This window comes from Opisthocomus hoazin, chromosome 36, assembly GCF_030867145.1.
Source record: "Opisthocomus hoazin isolate bOpiHoa1 chromosome 36, bOpiHoa1.hap1, whole genome shotgun sequence".
NCBI lineage: Eukaryota > Metazoa > Chordata > Aves > Opisthocomiformes > Opisthocomidae > Opisthocomus > Opisthocomus hoazin.
In genome coordinates, this window is record NC_134449.1 from 405511 (window position 1) to 413862 (window position 8352).

Here is an 8352-nt window from a genome sequence, read left to right on the forward strand (position 1 = left end):
GCTGGGGTGGGGGCGGGGCCTGGCCCGCTCTGGGCTCTGACCGGGGCTGAGGGCGGAGCGGGGCCGGGCGCTATGTCACAAACACACGGGGCGGGGGGGCGGAAGGGACCTCTGTGGGTCACCCAGCCCAACCCCCTGCCCAAGCAGGGTCACCCAGAGCAGGGGGCACAGCACCGTGTCCAGGCAGGGCTGGAATATCTCCAGAGAAGGAGACTCCACAGCCTCCCTGGGCAGCCTGGGCCAGGGCTCCGTCACCCTCAGAGGGAAGAAGTTCTTCCTCGGGTTCAGCTGGAGCTTCCTCTGCTCCAGTTTGCGCCCGTTGCCCCTTGTCCTGTCGCTGGGCACCACTGGAAAGAGTCTGGCCCCGTCCTCCTGACACCCACCCTGCAGATATTTATAAGTATTTCTAAGGTCCCCTCGCAGCCTTCTCTTCTCCAGGCTGAACAAGCCCAGCTCCCTTAGCCTCTCCTCGTGGGAGAGATGCTCCAGTCCCCTCCTCATCCGCGCAGCCCTGCGCTGGACTCTCTCCAGTAGCTCCTCATTTTCCTGACCTGGGGAGCCCAGCACTGGACACAGCACTGCAGATGGGGCCTCACAAGGGCAGAGCAGAGGGGGAGGAGAACCTCCCTGGACCTGCTGCCCACACTCCTCCTCATGCACCCCAGGATCCCATTGGCCTTCTGGGCAGCCAGGGCACGCTGCTGGCTCATGGTCACCCTGTCGTCCCCCAGCACTCCCAGTCCCTCTCCACAGAGCTGCTCTCCAGCAGGGCTGCCCCAGCCTGTCCTGGTGCCTGGGGTTGTTCCTCCCCAGGTGCAGGACCCTGCCCTTGCCCTTGTTGAACCTCATCAGGTTCCTCTCTGCCCAGCTCTCCAGCCTGTCCAGGTCACGCTGAATGGCAGCACAGCCTGCCGGTGTGTCCACCACTCCTCCCAGTTTGGTGTCATCAGCAAACTTGCTGAGGGTACATTCTAACTCTTCATCCAGGTCGTTGATGAAGAAGTTAAACAAGGCTGAGCCCAGTGCTGACCCCTGGGGCACACCACTGGTCACCAGCCTCCAACCAGACTCAGCACCGCTGATGCCAACCCTCTGAGCTCTGCCACTCAGCCGGTTCTCAACACACCCCACCGACCACTTGAGCGATGTTCTGCTGTGATAGCTGTAAGCCTTGAAATGCACGTTGACAAATCACCAAACCAAACCTCAGATTATCGACATCCTGCTGAGCAAACGAGCACGAATCCTTCCTGCTTCGTGCTGGACCAGCATGACCAAATGAGAAAAGAAACTGATCCACAACGTGGAGGAAAACTACGACCTTCATTGTCATGACCCCCAGAGGGACCAGGAGGACCCCCTCGCAACAGTACGTGCAGCTGCAAAAAAAATATACCAGGATGTGCCACATAGAGCCCGGAACTACTAAACTATAAAGAGAGACTCTGCTGGGGGGTGGGGTGCGGACTGTTGGCGGAGCAGGAGGCTCCCCGGCCGCCCAGCGCTGTTTTGCCTGCTTCATCGCTTGCTTAAATAAATTCTATTGCTAATAAGTTCACAACTGATTAATTAACAATTGGCTGCTCAATTTGACTTTGTCACGGGACGTGAGCTTCTGTAACAGGTATAAATGTTTTGCAATTTATTTTTTTGAATATTACAAACTGTGTTCTAGCGTTTGCTGCTGAGCCGGCGTTTCAGCGAGGGCGAGGGCTGGAACATCACGCAGGGGCTGATGCAGCGCAGGTCACTGAAGCTGCTGCCGCGAAAGAACATCGCAAAATTCCATAAAAATATTGCCAGGTATGTTTTCAGCTTGTTTCATTCCTGACTATCGCAATCATTACTTCGTTTCAAATTTTCAGTCTTTTTTTCTTTTTCTTTTAATTCTAAAGCCGTATCTGCTCAAAGGCTCAGGGCTTTTAATTTGGCTGCTGTATGTAAACACATCAAATACTTTTTTTTGTGCAACTGGGTTACATCTCTACAGCTGCCGAACGGGAGCTGTGAAGAAACAGGCGGGGCAGACGCTGCACACGCTGTATCGTCTCATCGCATCTTTTTTAACCTGTCTCTTAAAACCTCGTCTGAGCTCTGCGTAACCTCCCGCTCACGGCCGTGCGCGTGCCGCAGGGACGAGTGCCAGCTCTGGCGACACCTCCCTGCCCCTCGCTGGAATCCGGCGCCGGCAACGGGAGCCAGACCCAGGGCGTGGGTGCCCCGGGCTGGGAGGGGGAGTGGGAGTGGGGTCCCAGTGCCGCTGCTGGGGCCGGTGGGCTCCCCGTGCAGCTGTGGGAGCAACTGGGGGTCTTTAGCTTCCAGCCACTGCAGCAGGGACGGTCTGGGTCCCCAAAACCAGCTGCTGGGGGGGACTGGCGTGAGTGAGGGGCTCTGTGCCTGGGGCAAGGGGGCGAGGGTCCGCGTCCCCCCGAGGCAGCGGGGCGGGGGGTGCGGGGGGACTCACCGGGGAATCGGTACCCGGGCTGGGGTACCGGTCGGGCAGGGTCTGTGCCGGCAGCAGCCGCGTCCCCCGCCCTGGGCAGAGACCGCGGCTCCCGGGGGTCCCGGGCCGGCTCTGCTGGAGGCGGTGGCAGCTCCCGACAGCCCGCGGCGTCCCGCTCTGCAGAGCTATAAATTATCTGTCTGCATTGCTGTCATGGCTGCCACAAAGACACGATTTCGTTGCCTGTGGCAGGATACAGGGCAGCAGCACCTTCTGTTCGCTGCCCTGCTGTGCGCTGAGCGGGCGTAACGGGGGAGCACACAGCTGAGATCAGGCCGTGCCAACATCTGCCTTTCTTTGCAGAGCATTCGGAAACCTCGAGGTGCCCTAAAAGTTCGTATAAATAACAAAACAACTCTAAATATCCTATTATTTATGGAAAGTTTTTGATTTTTGCCTGACAGCTCCTTCCAACACGACATGTCAACAAGAATCTGTATGGCTTTGTTGCCCCCCACCCTCTGTTCCCTCTCTGAGAGCAGAAACGGGTGCAGGGACGGAGTGTTCGCACAACCCCCCAGCTCTGCCCGGGTGCCCGGGCCCCAGCGCAGCTCCCGCCGGGCAGGGCCGTCTCCTCCGCAGCACCGGCCCCGCTCCCTCCCCGGCCGTCATGCTGGATGAGACCCCTACGGGATCGTCCCTGGGCATCAGCGGGGAGCAGGACGGCGCGGGCAGAGCCGCAGCACACAGCCCTCGGCACCAGCTCCGTCCCGCTGGCAGGGCCAGGTGCCATCGAGGTGGCGGGGACGGCTGCGGGCCGTGACACCGGGGCTGAGAGCAGCCCCAGCTCGGGGATGGCTGCCATTCCTGCTCTCCAGACACCCCGAGCCCTCACCTGACGTTCCAGGGCTGGGGCTGGAGCTGGACGTGAGCGTCAGTCTGGGCACAGCGGCGCGGCAGAGCCCCCAGGCAGCTCTCGGACCCCTCGGGAGCCCGCCCGGAATCACGGAGGGTGAAGCAGAGCTGTGCTGCCGGCATTGCCACCCCGTGAATGCTCCCCGACCTCTGCAAATGGAGGCATTTCCCAGTTGTCACAGCCTGCCAGTGTTTCTGCCCAGAAACCTCTGCTACACGCTGCCTTTCCTGGGGGTCTTGGCGGAGACCTGCGCTCCCAGGTTCCCCCGTTCCGTGAGCAAGCAGCCGCTCGCTGGCGGCTTTCCGCACGGGGCCGTTCAGCAGGGATTTGCAACAGCTGGCGGGTGCTGCTTGCAGACACGAGTGGGAAAAGACAGGGAAAACCTTGGGTTAAAATTCTTCCCATTCTGCTCTTCAAGTGCCTCTACGCTGTCTTGGGCTGCCTTTAAGCCTGAGCCCTTCATTCCCCGTCGCAAGTCGCTCGCTGAAGGGAAGGAGAGCAAATTCTGATGTGCCTAAGAAGAACCCGTGCCTCAGTACGAGGGACACTGGCGATACTGGAGAGAGGGAGACCTTGTTGCAGCCGCCAGTACTTAAAGGGGGGCTGTAGGAAAGCTGGGGACAGGCTTTTCAGCAGCGCCTGTTATGACAGGACAAGGGATAGCAGTTTTAAACTGAAAGAGGGTAGATGTAGATCAGATCTAAGGAAGGCATTTTTTTCGGAGGAGGGTGGTGGGACAGTGGAACAGGTTGCCCAGAGAAGCTGTGCAGGTCCCATCCCTGGCAACGTTCCAGGTCAGGTTGGACAGGGGCTTTGGGTAGCCTCGTCTCGTGGAAGATGTCTCTGCCCGTCTCAGCAGGATGTTCTGACTGGGTGATCCCCGAAGGTCCCTCCCAACCCAACCCATGATTCTGTGGCTCTCAGCCCGTGGATGGTGGTAAGTGCTTCTGAGGTCACTCGTGCCCCGGTACGTGGTGGGCCGGCAGCAGGCGCAGGGGGTGGGCAGGTCTTGTCTCCTTGTAGGAAAACCCTGAAGCAGCTCCCGCGTCCAGACTGGAGCGTGAGGCCGTACGTCGTAGTCTCGGCCCCGCTCTGTGCCTGGCGCGGGGCAGCCCGCAGCCACCTCCAAAGTGTCATCCCTGCGGGTCCCTGCTACCAAAACCCTGCTGATTGCGCCCAATACAGGCACTTTTACGTTCATCCTTGGAGTGCGGGGTCGAACTGGGGCAGGTGGTCCGTGAGTCGGTGGCCGCGATCTCCCCGTGCCGCAGTTGGCTTTCCCCGAGGTCCCTGTTCCTTTTGGCATTCCCTGCAGCTTTTCACAGCTCGTTAGCTACGCTTACGATTCGTCGCTCTGGGGTTCTGCTTTGGACAGCTTCATCCTTCCATGAGACAGTAACACGTTCTTCACAATCCTGTTTCTTAGTTTCTGTGGTGAATTTTGAACTTACAAGATTACGAAACTGTAGCTATGCTAAGGGTAGGGCTTTACAAAACTACCTACAGCAGCAATAGCCCAGCTGTTTCGATGATCATGTCACATTTTGATTCCCCTTTTTATTCCTCAGTACAACGCCGGGGCTGGAGCTCAGGGTGGTGCTGGCCGAGCCCTGGGGCGAGGGGACAGGGCTGAGCTCTGCCCGGCTGGGTCCCTGCCGTGCTTGGCCCGTCCGCCTCGCGGCTGCAGCAGCGGCTCTGGGCAGCGCTGCGGTCTCAGGCCGGCGTTGCGGCGTGAATCCCGGCCCCTTTTCCCGGGGCGTTTGCAGCATCGCCCCGTGGTGCGGGAGGCGAAGCTCTGGGATTCCTCGTGGAAGTGCTGAGGGATCTCGCCGTGGGCGAGAAGTTCAGGCGTCGAGGGTGGCGCGTGGACTTTGAAGGCGCGCAGCGTCTGCCCCGGGGGTTGGTTTGAGGAACCTGGTGCCGCAGTCCGCTTGCTGGGCGCGTGGGCTAGCGCCGAGGTGCGGACGTTGCTGTGGGTGGGGGAGGCCTCTAAATATCTGCAGGGTGGGGGTCAGGAGGACGGGGCCAGACTCTTTCCAGTGGTGCCCAGCGACAGGACAAGGGGCAACGGGCACAAACTGGAGCAGAGGAAGCTCCAGCTGAACCCGAGGAAGAACTTCTTCCCTCTGGGGGTGACGGAGCCCTGGCCCAGGCTGCCCAGGGAGGCTGTGGAGTCTCCTTCTCTGGAGATATTCCAGCCCTGCCTGGCCGCGGTGCTGTGCCCCCTGCTCTGGGTGACCCTGCTTGGGCAGGGGGTTGGGTTGGGGGACCCACAGAGGGCCCTGCCAACCCTGAACATTCTGTGATTCTGTGGTGCATGGGTACCCCCAAACACCATGGCCACCCTGGTTCTGGTTCAGCCGTGGCTCTGAGCGTTCTCAGACCCGTCCAGATGCAGCCCCTCGAGGGCTGTATCCCGTAGGCAACCTCCCTGGGGCAGCTCCTTGCCCTCCTACCAGGGCGCTGGGCGCCTGCTCATGGCACCAGCTGTCTTCACGTGGTGGGCTTGGTCCCTGGGGCTTTTCCCCGTGGGAGCTGTGTGCTCGGTGGGGAGCGCAGTCGCCCTTTTCCCAGCAGCAGTGGTTAATGCTCGGAAAGGGTCTGCAGCTGACGAAGGAAAGGGTTGGCAGCGCAAGTGAGGGCTGCAGATGTGCTCCTGTTCCCGTCCCCTGCACAGGGACACGGGTCGTTCGCTCTTGTTGCGGGGCAGTTTCAGTTCTCGCAAGCGTCTCTGTTCCTGGAATTCCAGAGAAACCTTTGAATCTGTTTGGAGGCTGAGGTGGTCCTGGAGAGCCCCGTCCCGTGTCCAGGCAGCCCAGTGCTCCGCTCCTCGAGGGCTTGCTGGTCCGAGTGAAAGGCAGCAGCTTGCTTTCCCTGGGAACCCCTCCTCCAAAGCTGACCAAAGCAAGCACAGTCTTTGTGTGTGGATGGCAACAGTCTGTGCATGGGTAAGTGTCCCGGTTCGTGTCGATCTCTCAAATTTACAGGACAACGCACTTTGTAAATTCAGATTTATTTCGCAAGCTCCTCTGGTTAAAAAAAAAAACAATCAAGCAAAGGCTTAGTCCCCTTTGTACAGATGAGTCTGCCATGTGAATTCTCTAATTCATTAACTTGTGGATTTGCTGCACCTTCTCAAATACCTCGTGTGTGATGGAGCAGCTTATGCTGGAGGCCATCATGAAGCAAGTGGAGGAAAAGAAGGTTATCAGGAGTAGTCAGCATGGATTCACCAAGGGGAAATCATGCCTGACCAATCTGATAGCTTTCTACAATGACATGACTGGCTGGGTAGACGAAGGGAGAGCCGTGGATGTTGTCTACCTCGACTTCAGCAAGGCTTTCGACACTGTCTCCCATGATATCCTCCTAGGGAAGCTGAGGAAGTGTGGGCTGGATGAGTGGTCGGTGAAGTGGATTGAGAACTGGCTGAATGGCAGAACTCAGAGGGTTGTCATCAGCGGCGCTGAGTCTGGTTGGAGGCTGGTAACAAGTGGTGTCCCCCAGGGGTCAGTACTGGGCCCAGCCTTGTTTAACTTCTTCATCAACAACCTGGATGAAGAGTTAGAATGTACCCTCAGCAAGTTTGCTGATGACACCAAACTGGGAGGTGTGGTAGATACACCAGAAGGCTGTGCTGCCATTCAGCGTGACCTGGATAGGCTGGAAAGCTGGGCAGAGAGGAACCTGATGAGGTTCAACAAGGGCAAGGGCAGGGTCCTGCACCTGGGGAGGAACAACCTCATGCACCAGGACAGGCTTGGGGTGGACCTGCTGGAGAGCAGCTCTGTGGAGAGGGACTGGGAGTGCTGGGGGACGACAGGGTGACCATGAGCCAGCAGTGTGCCCTGGGTACCAAGAAAGCCAATGGGATCCTGGGGTGCATCAAGAAGAGTGTGGCCAGCAGGACGAGGGAGGTTCTCCTTCCCCTCTACACTGCCCTAGCGAGGCCTCATCTAGAGTACTGTGTCCAGTGCTGGGCTCCCCAGTTCAAGAAAGATGAAGAGCTACTGGAGAGAGTCCAGCGGAGGGCTACAAGGATGATGAGGGGAGTGGAACATATCCCCTACGAGAAGAGGTTGAGGGAACTGGGCTTGTTCAGCCTGAAGAAGAGAAGGCTGCGAGGGGACCTTATAAATGCTTACAAATATCTGAAGGGTGGGTGTCAGGAGGATGGGGCCAAGCTCTTTTCAGTGGTGTCCAGTGACAGGACAAGGGGCAACGGGCACAAACTGGAGCAGAGGAAGCTCCAGCTGAACCCGAGGAAGAACTTCTTCCCTCTGAGGGTGACAGAGCACTGGCCCAGGCTGCCCAGGGAGGCTGTGGAGTCTCCTTCTCTGGAGATATTCCAGCCCCGCCTGGACAAGGTCCTCTACAGCCTGCTGTAGGTGACCCTGCTTCGGCAGGAGGGTTGGACTAGATGACCCACAGAGGTCCCTTCCAACCCCTACTCTTCTGTGATTCTGTGTTCTCCAGAATCTTGCAGATTCTCTGGCTGCGTGTCCGAGAGGGCAAGAGTTACCCAGCCAATGATGGGCGTGCTGCTGCACCCCAGTGCGTGCCCAGCGTGCCCTGTGAGCGTGCTGCTCGCACTTGGACCTAGCGGTGCTGCTCCCGGTGGTGTCCCAAACTTGGGGTTGGTTTGCCCGGTGTGCAGGACGCCAATGTGCGCTCCGAGCAGAGGGGTTTGGCTGCGTGTCTGCGCAGATACGGGTGTCTGTCCCGAGGCAGCAGCCCTCGTTCACAAGCCGACAGCCATTGATGCTCTTCGCATTGCCATAGTCCTCTTCCTAACACACGTGCCCTGTGATTCTGTTAACCGAGTGGTTTGAGTCTCTTTGCGCAGCGTGTAAATTAGTAGGCGTGCTGAGTTTCTTCATCCTTGGAGTGCGGGGTCGAACTGGGGCAGGTGGTCCGTGAGTCGGTGGCCGCGATCTCCCCGTGCCGCAGTTGGCTTTCCCCGAGGTCCCTGTTCCTTTTGGCATTCCCTGCA